Below are 12,500 nucleotides of genomic sequence, written 5' to 3'. Positions count from 1 at the left end.
GAGACTTTTGGGTAACTTTCGAAAAGGTAAAACAATGACCTGCAAGTACGAGTGACCAGTCAAACTGAAAGTGACCTTTGTTTTAGACCCCACCCAATCTCGGTCATAAACTTCTGGGACACTTGATGCCACACATAAGTTCACCCCTTCCCCCCCTTTCGAAGTTGTAAGTTGTAGGAAAAACTATGACTTTTCTCATGAATGCCCAAAGTTATAGCGTGATCAACATTGAAAAGGGGGCAAGGGGTTGTATTTTGGGTTGGTGTCACCACCTTTTTGGCTGGGATTGTAGCTAGGCAACTAGACATCATAGCGGACCGAAGTAGGAATTAGCATGCATTTAATTTCATGTCTTACAGTTTAAGTTACCACTTAATACCATCAAGGCCAGGCGAAAAAATCAAGTATTTCTTTCAACATCTTGTCTCTTTCAATTTTGCAGTGAAATGGTTTTCCGACATGTGTGACTAGGTCAAACGTGTTCACTTAAATGCTCGGCTCGTTTAACTGTCAACATTACAAAACTTCGGTGAGTAGCAAACGTGACAATAGTGTTGATGCATTGATTTTTAGAATTTCAGTGGTTATGAGCAGAAAGCGTAATGCGGGCTCACTTCATCATGTGTTTTCCTCTTTCGTTAACGGTGTTCTTGTGATGGTCGACCATGATGCCGGACGACAAATACGGTTCATCGTAGCCGCCGGGCCGGCTTTAACTGGCTTAACAATAAAGCCCATGTATGCCTCTAAGAAGACATCGTTTTGACGTCGATAGACTTAACAGCAGCAACGAGAATGATGCCGTGAAAGGTGTAATAATTATAAGATTATATTCTATATACAAGGCTAAAAAGGCTATGAAATGGTTAAAAATTAAAATGTTTGAACCAAACGTTTTCGGCTGTTTGCCATCATCAGGGTTAAAAATGATGACCGGCAGCACGTACGTATATATCCTATGTAATTCCCGATGGGAAAAGTTTGGAGACATAGGAAATAACTTGTTTGTTCAAACTGGGGCGGAATTGTTGGATCATTAGCCCCTCGACGATCCTGCGCTTGTGGAATGTATGTGCTGAGGAGAGAACACGCCAAGTGAAAGAATGTGATGGGTTTTCCCGCAGGTGTTTTGCAGGTTCAGGGGTGTGAACAGGATTTGAATGCTCCGCAACTCGTACTGCTAAGTTTCTCAAAGTCCCGCCAATGTAAGCAACGCCACAAGAACAATCACCTTTGTAAACAACTTTGGATCTGTGAGTGTTTTTGTCTTTGTTGTTAAAGAGGCTTTTGATTTGCCTCGTTTGCCACAGGATTATAAAGATAAACTTGAAGTTAGTGAACTTGTTGAGTTTTGCAATAAAAGTCTTACTAAGTTTTTCGTTTTTGCCGCAAAAAGGAAGCTTGATGAAAATTTTCTTTCGTTCTTCGAAGAGAAAATTCGGAATGATGTTGTCATCTTGTGACGAGTCGTTTAGAAAGATGTTGATTGTATGCGAAATGAAACGTTTAGGTTAACCTGCATTGATGAAAGAAGTTTCTAGAGTTTTTATGTCCTTGTGTTTTGCTCTATGGAGAGCGCCGATGATGCAATTCCTTTTCCACTTAGTAGGGACCTCCGATTTCCAATGTGTTGGTAGTTTCCCCAGTTTCTTAAAGACGCTGCAAGTGAACTTGTTGGTGTAACTATAGGCAGTATCGATGAAGTGGTCGAGGTTTTCTTCGACGGTGGAAACAATGTTAGGGTGGTAACGATTTAGCCGTTCAAATAGAACATCAGCCTTGTCTTTTTTCCTCTTAGAGAAACAGTCGTCAACGTACCGATCATAGAATGGCGGGTTGAAAGGTCGAACTACATCAGCTTCTAATTTAGCCATGAAAATGTTTGCAAGGACTGGGGATAATGGGTTGCCCATGCCGCATCAATCAATTTGTTTTTATGGCTTGTCATTAAAACTGAAAACTATGTTCTTAGTGACCTTACAGAGAAGGCGTCTGAAGAGTAACTTTGAGCTGAGTTGTGGTAGCTTGTTGTTGGTGTAGATTTCATGAATGATGTGGTCAATGGTTTCATCCAGGGGAACTTCATAAAGAGGGAGGACATCATAGGAGACCACGACTTCATGCGGCATGGGCAACCCACTATCCCCAGTCCTTGGGGAAACTACCAACACATTGGAAATCGGAGGTCCCTACTAAGTGGAAAAGGAATTGCATCATCGGCGCACTCCATAGAGCAAAACGCATCTCTACCGATTTTGACAAGGACATATAAACTCTAGAAACTTCTTTCATCAATGCAGGTTAACCAAAACGTTTCATTTCGCATACAATCAACATCTTTCTAAACGACTCGTCACAAGATGACAACTTCATTCCGAATTTTCTCTTCGAAGAACGAAAGAAAGTTTTCATCAAGCTTCCTTTTTGCGGCAAAAACGAAAAACTTAGTAAGACTTTTATTGCAAAACTCAACAAGTTCACTAACTTCAAGTTTATCTTTATAATCCTGTGGCAAACGAGGCAGATCAAAAGCCTCTTTCACAACATAGACAAAAACACTCACAGATCCAAAGTTGTTTACAAAGGTGATTGTTCTTGTGGCGTTGCTTACATTGGCGAGACTTTGAGAAACTTAGCAGTACGAATTGCGGAGCATTCAAATCCTGTTCATACCTCTGAACCTGCAAAACACCTGCGGCAAAACCCATCACATTCTTTCACTTGGCGTGTTCTCTCCTCAGCACAAACATTCCACAAGGGCAGGATCGTCGAGGGGCGAATGATTCAACAATTCCGCCCTAGTTTGAACAAACAAGTTATTTCCTATGTCTCCAAACTTTTCCCATCGGGAATTACATAGGATATATATGTACGTGCGTCCGGTCATCATTTTTAACCCTGATGATGGCAAACAGCCGAAAACGTTTGGTTCAAACATTTTAATTTTTAATCATTTCATAACCTTTTTAGCCTTGTATATAGACTATATTTTACTAAGCGAACATTCTGGACAATTATAAGATTGTTTTGATCATTGGAAAGCCATTCCATTTTGCAAAATCTTATGCAAAGATATCTTTCAACGCAGAGAAAACAGTTTTCGAAGTGACTTGTACTGAATATTTACTACTTTTAATTCCGAAAAACGGCAAAAACTGTAGCTCAAATTTTAACTCAAATTTAACTCAAACTCAACTCAACTCATAACTCAATGAATAGCCGATCCCCGAGTTGATCAGCAGTTTAGAGATTCGTTGGACTAGCTAAGTACATGTCTAACTCTCAAAGACTTGTCAGGAATTTGTGAACCACTACGCCGCCTGACATACAAAAATTCTGAATGGAAATGGACCCATGAACACGAATATGCTTTTGAGAGAATTAAAGAAGCTGTTGTCAAAGCACCAGTGCTTAAGTATTTCAGTGAAAGTGACCCAAAAGAAGGTCAGTCAGATGCAACTCAGGATGAGCTTGGTTTTGCGCTTCTGCAGCATGGTCAGCACTTACACTTGTGGAGAGGAAGTACTCCCAGATAGAGAAGGAGGTAATTACTACCACAAGTATTTGGGATGGAACGCAGCCATCAGTATGTGTATGGCCGTAAAGTCATCCTGTGGACTGATTAAAAGCCGTTAGTCGCTATCTCCCAAAAACCACTAGTGTTTGCACCTAAGAGACTACAGCGCCTACTGCTGCGACTTCAACAGTACGACTACGAGATCCGCTACAAACCAGGCAAGGAGATGTTACTAGCGAACACCTTGTCAAGAGCGTACCTAGAGGACTGCGAACGCTCACCCACAGAGGTGGAGGTAGAGTGCATCCATGCCACCCACTTCCTCCCCATTCCAGATCACCAACTCAAGGAACTCCATAGAGAAACTGCTTTTGACCCAACTCTTGAAACTCTGAAGAAAACCATTGTCGATAGGTTCCCAGCCACAAAGAATGGACTCCCAGCAGCTATTCATCCATACTTTAGCATACGAGACGAACTCTCAGTGCATGATGGTGTAGTACTCAAAGGTCTAAGATGCATTATACATAATACCAAGGAGAAGTTTTCAAGTGTCACATTAGGATTCAAGGATCCCTCTGTAGAGCTAGAGAGACTGTGTATTGGCCAGGCATGAACGCAGAAATCACTGAATTCATCCAGAAATGTGACATTTGCATGTCATTCCAAACCAGCCAGACAGAAGAACCACTCATTTGCCACGAGATTCCAACGAGGCCTTGAGAGAAAATAGCAACAGACAGATTTATGCTAGATGACAAAGCTAGATGTGCACAGTTGACTATTATTCCGGATATTTTGAAGTTAACGAGCTACACAAAAAAACTGGAACAGTCATCATAAAGAAATTGAAGAAGCACTTTGCCCCACACGGAATAGCAAATGAGGTAGTGAGTGACAATGGGCCACCCTTCAACTCTGCTGAGTTTGGTAACTTTCTGAGACCATTTGGGACTGAGCATGTAACCAGCTCCCCAGGGTACCACCAGAGCAATGGGCGGGTAAAGAACGTCGTTAAAACAGCTAAAACTGTAATCAAGAAGGCAAGTCAATCAGGAGCAGAATACTACCTTGCGCTACTCGTCTGGAGAAACACCCCAACTGAAAAAATGACTTCCTCTCCAGCACAGTGAATGCTCGGTCGACGCAAGCGAACTCAGCTGCCAACGGCTGAAATGCTGCTCAAACCTCAGACGCCAGACGCAACGTCCACGAAGCATCAAGTAGTTATAAGAAAGGCTAAGCAAACCTACTATTTCAACCAGAGTGCAAAGGAGCTTCCACCATTACAGAATGGTGAGACAGTCAGAATAGTGTTACAGCCTGGAGACCCCAGTCAAAAATGGTTCAAAGCAAGTGCAAGAGGAAGCCGATGTAAGATCCTACAATGTAATAACAGAAGATGGAAAAATCCTGCGGGGAAACCAGAAACCCCTAAGACGAAGTTGAGAGTCATTTTCCAGCGCCATGCCCAGTGAGCGTGCATCAGAAATTCCATCTAAATGTCAGGCAAATGCCACAGGCAAACTTCAAGATCCCAGCTATCAACAGCCGTCCAGTCTCAACTGTTAGCAAAGCCAGATCAAAAGGACTAGTGCAAAGAGCCAGCAAAACCCTTGTGTACAGTACCGAGTAAAGACCAGCCTTCGTATGAAGCTTGTGACAGATCTCAACCCTCCAAGATTACAAGTAGTGGCAAGAGCTGGACCTGTGTCCAAGCCACCCAAGTATATGAAGGACTATGCGTAATTGAACGTGCATGTGACTTGAAGTCCTGTTCTGTTAAAGTTCATAGCAATTTGCTATCTTTTTTTTCTGTTGTTTTTTTATCATTTTTCTTCTTGTTTTTTTTTTAGGTGTAATGGTATGCCTGTGACAAGGAGTAACGTGACATTGTAGATTCGTTTGTGTGCTTGGCGAGTGGCCATTAAAGCAGAGTTGTAAACTCCTCTTCATTGTGTCCATCTTTTAATTCCAAAAACATCCCTTATTGTTACAATTACCATCGCCGTTTTGCTTTGGTCGATTTCTTGGGCTCCAAATAACATGTTAGTAAGTTATAAATGGCAGATCAGTGGCCCTGTATACATGTTTGTCTTTGCCAGATCCCCTTTTTGCGGACCCCCCGTAATGAACAGTCGCTGTTAGTGTGGGACTCATTCCGAGCTCACTTGATTAATAAAGTGAAAGCAAATCTCAACCGGTGGGAAATTGATGTAGCAGTTATCCCTGGAGGCCTGACCCCTGTTACAGCAGCTAGACAGGTCCTTGAATATGCTGTTCACAAACAATGTCCGAAGAAAGTACTTGGCGTGGATGAGCAGCAGCCTGTTCGAGTATACTCCGGCTGGAAAGAATATGGCGCTATCGAGAAATCTTGTACTTCGATGGGTGCAGGAAGCATGACGAGAGATCCCGCCGGAGATGATTCCTAAGTCCGTCAAGACCTGTGAAATATCCTACTCTTTGGATGGAACTCAGGACGACGCGCTGTACACTGAAGAGGCGCAGGAAATTGACGACAATGAAGAGGACAATGAGTTCGAGACGGAGAGTGAAGGTGAGAGCGATGGCGAGTAAACTGTTTGTCAGTTGAAAGCTCTTTAACAAACTGCTCCTTTAGGAGCCACCAAATCTTTAAAATGTCATTGACCAACAATTTTATCTTGTCATCTTTATTGTGTTTCATTGATTTTCATTGATCACGGAATTTACATAATATTTTCTTAGGTTCTAAATGAATTGATCAAATTTTGGGCTATAAGCTGAACCCCTTTGTTTCGATTTTTTGTGGCCGATTCACGTCCAAATTTCTGAAAATGTAGTTTGGCTTATAGGTAAATAAATACGGTAGTATCAAAGTGGACACTGGCTTAGGATACCAAGGGGGATAAAGCGAGATCAATAGTGTCATACGCCTTCTATTGTGTATTGGCCAATCAAAACACCACCACGTGCTTTCTATTGGGCATTTTGCTGCACAGGAAATAATAAATGACTGAAATCTAAAATGATTTATAACTCGTTGCCCTTACGGGCCTAGTAATTATTAGGGTGCTTAAAGCAACGACGATGGCGAAGGCAACGAGAGCGTCATCTCAAAATATAAATTCACTAGCTCGGACCCTCTTCCGATTTCTTGTGGTATTCCCCAAGGATCTATTTTGGGTCCATTGTTGTTCTTATGATACGTAAATGATTTCCATCGCTGCTCTATTTTTGTTTTCATTTTCACCTATTCTCGGACGATGCAAATTTGTTTGGCAAAAATAAAAACATCACTACTTTGCACTGAGATATCAATAATGAACTGAATAATATTTATTTGTAACTATGTGCAAACAATTTATCATTAAATGTAGATAACTCCAATTTAGTAATTTGTCATTCCTATTAGAGAAGAATACCTTTTGAATTTTTATTATTGAGAATATTTCATTAAGTACCTGGGGGTTCAGGCTTACTCAAGCTAATCTGAACTGGAAAAATCAGGTAGATTATGTAGCCAAGAAAATCAAAACAAGTGTGGCCCTTCTTCTCAAAACATCGCCATTTTCTTAGTACTCCAATTTTGGTAGATTTCTACTATGCACTTGTTTATCCTTTCATAATTTATGGTATAATTGCCTGCGGGAATATTTATCCAACCACTCTTCAGCCCTTACACATTTTGCCAAAAAAGAACTTTACGAGTTGAGCATTCAACTTCTTTTTTTAAAGTGCACCTAATCTCAAAAAGTTAAATATCATATATCATATAATATACTTTACCTTCGCCTCTCTAGATTTTACCTTTAATGTGCCTCATAAGGTATGTAAGAAAAAGATGCTGGCAATCGTTTTTCCCATGGCCGAGGCAGTGAGAGGTATGGGCCTATTCCTTCGATGACGTCAAAAACTACTTTGAATTATAGTTTTGAAAAAACTTTAGCAATGTAAATTAGTTCTTGTCGTCACCGAAGGAATACACTCATACCTCTCAATAGCTTGGCCATGGGACAAATGAATGCCAGCTTTGTTACTGTTTCATACCTCATTAGGCCTATTAAAAGTCAAATATAGAGAAGCAAAGGTAAAATATATGTTAGTCATTTCACTTTTGCAAAGAAAATTCGCAACTTGATCGCCCGAACTTGCCGATTATGCATAACATCCACTTGGCCTTTTGACAGGGCGTATGGAAAATCCGGAAATCCAGAATGAGAACAATAAAGGTCGATGATATCCAGTTGTTTTATTTTAGCTAAAAAAGTTGAATGTTACATTACACACTTTAAACTGGAAAATTGCTTTTTAAAGATATTTTTGCGACTACAAAGTTCGTACCATTGGCGTCAATCCTGTTTTAAACGGCTCAAGTTACGAGAATGATTGACATTGAGACTTCTCCTTGTCCCTTGGTGGCGTGGGAGCGAAGTTGGTACTGAAGCCATGGATGGAAGGAGTCCACAAAAGACAAAAGAAATTATTGGAATAAAATGTTAAGGGTAAACAACTACGAAACGTCACCTTCCTGCCTTCTCACGGGAAAGGTGAACACTAATTAACTTGCGTGGCACGCATTTGAAGGGGAAGGAGAAGGGAAAGGGAGATCGGCGGGAGAAGGAGGAGGGCGCGCGTGGAAGAAGGGGAGGACGCTATTGTTTTTTCGATCTTTTTATGCTCAGATTCTAATCGTAAAAATCGTGATTGGCTAGCTAGAAATAAATTTGTGTCAATCAACACCAACCTATTGCGGTTGAATTCAACGTCACTTTGTTTTCGAGCTCTCACGTAAACAATCTTAAAAAAAGGCCGCCAACTTTGTCTTTTTGACATGGATAGAAATTCGAGATTATGCAACAGTTTGTTTATTTTCCTTACACACACGTTGCAAACAAGTTGTGAAGAGTTTTGGTTTTTTTTTTCTTATGGATTCGTTCAGGCAAACGATTTCTTTTTCAGCGATGGTCTGAACAAATTCACACACGATTGTGTTGAGACATATTCCGCCAGTAGACTCGTTTCACAAACTCGTCACACGTCATTGAAAGATTGCTCCTTTTTCGGGCGACGTAGTTTTGGTCTCACACTTCTCTCCGCTGTGAGAGTTTTTGGAATAATGACGCGATAAACAACATTCCTGCGTAGCGCATTTTCCTGTGAATGTTTTTGATTGGATGCCATTTGACAGTTAGAGATTTGGCAGCTGCCTTATGTAATTATGTATATTAATTAGGGGGTCCTTTCACTGGAACCCTCCTCGTTCTCTCACAGTTTTCCCTTTCTCGTCTCTTTCCCCTTTGAACGCCTGCCACGCAGTTTAATTAGTGCTCACCTTTCCTGTGTTTCTTTTTGATCTCCAGCGCGGCGAGATCTGGAGGGCCCGGTTTGCAGTTGCTTACCTTAATATTTTATTTCAATAAATAAGGTGATTCAGAATTGTTTTTTCTTTTACCTTTCTTTTGTGGACTCCTTTCATCCATGGCTTCAGTAACGAATTCGCTCCCACGCCACCAAGGGACAAGGAGGAGTCTCAATGTCAATCATTCTCATAACTCAAGCCATTCAAAAAAGAAGTGATGTCTGTAATACGAACTTTGTTGTCACAACAATATCCGTAAAAATCAATTTCGCAATTTAAAGTGTGTAATATAACATTCAACTCTTTTAGTTGAAGTAAAAGAACTGGATATCATCGACCTTTCTTGTTCTTATTCCTTTTCCGGTTCTGGTTCCGTATCCGTTTCCGTTTCCGTTTCCGTTTCCGGATTCCAGATTCCAGATTTTCCATACGCCCCTTTTGACATCCCATTGAAAAAATCTCGTAAAATATTCGCGGAGAGGTGGATTTCTCTGAAATTTGAAAGGATGATTGCTAGCGAATAGCGAAAGATTTTTCACAATAACTAAAAATTCCTGTGTTAAGCATGAGAATTTGACGAAGAGGTATTAAAATGCGGCTAAATTTGTTGCGTGCGTTGCTATTTTCGTGTTTTAATTGTTGTGCAAATTTTGACAGAGGATATTAAATTATGAAAATAGATCGTTTATTTGAATATAAAAGATGCAACGCTTGACGAGAAATAATATTTTTGTTAATATTTGAAAGAAGAAAAAATTCGCAAGAATCGAGACGCGGTGAAAATGAGTTAACAACTTTGGGATTTTTCGAACGTCTCCTTAAGGGCCCACACACGTATTTTTCGCGCGTTGCTAAGGAAGTGAAATGTTACTTCTGGTGACTGATATCATCATATCGTGAGGTGACCAGGAAACCCACTCACAAGCAAAAATCACCGCACAAACTGTTGTTTGCATCCAAGGTTTTTCCTCGCCTTTCCTCGAACTCGTTCTCAGATCAACTGCGCATGCGTTAACGAAGTGACTTCCGGTTTGAGAAAAAGCTAAATTTCCGGCGGTCTTTAAATTGAATTATTTTTTTTTAATATGGCACGTTTCACTTTCAAATACAGAATATAGCTAAGCATTGATTTGTTCAAATCATCTTTTTTGAAAATTTTATGGGTATTTCAGTATCGTTTATCTCTCTAAAAAGAACATTTTTCAAAATAAAAAGAAAACCATGCTTTGCTGGATGCAAAAACGAATACAAATTATGAAACCACTGATTAAATACCCAAATTGCGTAGCACGTAGACAAATTTAGAGATTTCTCTTATTGGTCACGTGATCATGGGAGTGGCATGATGACATCATATTTAGGGTCATTGGTTTATAAAAGTTGGAAACTGACCAAAATAATGCCAAATTCTCTCAAATTAGTTAACTATTACATCCTTAGCAACGCACCCGGGCCCAAAAAATACGTCAGTAAGCCCTTAGGAGATGCGAGATCAGACTCTAGTGCTCCTAAAGTAGTCACCAACCTGTTTGTTTTTAGTTTCTTCTTAAATGACTTCCCACTTTCGTTCTGTGATACTTGACTTGAGGGTGTCTAGTTCGGGTCATTAGAAACTGGGGCACTCGTCACCTAGTTAACCCCTAACCCTTTCTTACTAGCCACACCCATCTTGTTCTGGCCTTCAGTCCTAGCTGAAATGATCTGATTGATTTTTTACATGAGGTGTTCATCGCTAACTGCTGCTTTCTCACGATTAAGTACAATCAAAATGAGAGAAACACCATGCACTCATTTCGAGAGAGTAAAAACACTGCTTTTTAAAAACTTTTTCAGTTATAGCAAATTACCAAACTCACTGGTGCTAGGCTACAGAAGCAAAGTTAATTAAATATACACAATTAGCAGTTTATCATGTGGTTATATGATAAACTACCATAAATGACTCCATATATGCTTAGCATTCCTCACTCTATAAGGATGCCTTTTTACAAATTGTGCTTGCAGTTTGCCCATTTAGTTAAGTATGAACTTACAGACGATCAGTATTCACAGGCAAGGGTCCTGGAATTGACGTCAGTTTCTGACTTGAACAATCAACGGTCAACGATGTTTCCGATCCCCAATAAGAGCATCTACAGGGCTTTGGACATGCTGACGACCGGGGAGAAAAAGATTCAATTGGCACCTTTTTTTTTTAAAAAAAGGGCAAGACACGTGCAACTTCTATCAAATAAAAAGATCAAACACTTCTTACAGTACCATGATTTCTAGTTTTGCGCTGATTTGTTAGTATAGCATACATTAATTTGTTCAACAGTAATACCGATAATCAATGCAGTAAATATTTTTATTTGAATTGCAGGTTATAGACGAAATGGAGAAGTGACCCTGACACTTATCTGGACATTTTAAGTAATTGTCTCCTATGGACTACTGATAAATTCAAGTGGCTTCAACGATATTCGAACCCTCACTGCGATGCCGCTTCAAAGTTCTATCAACTAAGCTATGAAGCCACTCAGTTGGGAGCAGGTCGATTTGTTGGGCTCTATTTCGTCTATAATCCACATTTCAGATAAAAACATTTTGTACATTCATCGACTCCTTCACGGAAACACACGAGCCCAACAAATTTAGCTGCTCCCAACTGAGTGGCCTCATAGCTCGGTTCATTGAGCATTGCAGAGGTCGTGGGTTGGAATGCCGTTGAAGCCCTGAAATTTTTCGAGTTTATATAAGAGAAAATTGATTAAGGTGGCTCAAGCCAGTTTCAACACTTCGAAAACATTCTCCTTAGAACTAATGACGCTAAAACACTGTATTACGAAACAGCAATGTTATGGTACCATATGAAACACTGATTATTTCCAAGCAAGATGGTCATTATTGTGATGTAATGAATGATATGAACAACTAAATCCAAAATATAGGTTGTTTTTTACTGGGCTTTCCCGTTGCCATGGTGACATATTACATCACAATAATGACTGCATCTTGTTCAGCAACAATTGGCGTTTCATATGGTATCATAATATAGCTAATACTTGATACAACATTGTATTGCCGATCCTTCTAATAAGAGCGTTACTTGGAAGTGTTGACACTAGTTTGAGCCACCTTAAATTGTCCCTATAAGTGCGAGGATCACTTTTTCATTTCGAATACTGATAAAGGTAGAGATAACCATAATTTCCATTAGGATAACTACCTTCCATCCCCCCAACCCCTTGAGTCCGTTGAAAAGGTCATATACATCAAAACCTAACAGAGTCGTAAAATCAGGCAACAGGAGTGATCGGCTCCAGGAGAGGAGGACCTGTACCAATCTAACTTGATGAGAGAGCGACATCCATGATCTAAAAAAGCTATTCCAGTAGAACCAAAGAAAAAGCAGGCTCTTATTAGGCATTTTTACTTAAGAATAAAGAAAAGTCTGGCATTCTCACCATTGATTAGGGTTCGTTCATCAGTTCCATACTTGTTCGTGGCCCTACATGTGTAGTTTCCTTCTTCGTTGATCTGAATACTTGCAGAGTTTGTTCTATTCACCAGTGTTGTCAAACTCTTGGTAATGGTTATTTTTATAGGAGAGATACCAATTGCTGAACACCAAAGCTTCGTAGAATATATTGCCTGTCC

At 40.1% G+C, this 12,500-nt stretch overlaps 1 pseudogene; it reads right to left on the bottom strand.

Moving 5' to 3' along the window:
• Positions 1-12,500, bottom strand: part of LOC138002266 (uncharacterized) — an 83,932-nt pseudogene that overhangs the window by 63,387 nt on the left and 8,045 nt on the right.

Source organism: Montipora foliosa, chromosome 5 (assembly GCF_036669935.1).
Source record: "Montipora foliosa isolate CH-2021 chromosome 5, ASM3666993v2, whole genome shotgun sequence".
NCBI lineage: Eukaryota > Metazoa > Cnidaria > Anthozoa > Scleractinia > Acroporidae > Montipora > Montipora foliosa.
This window is presented reverse-complemented; position numbering and strand designations above follow the sequence as displayed.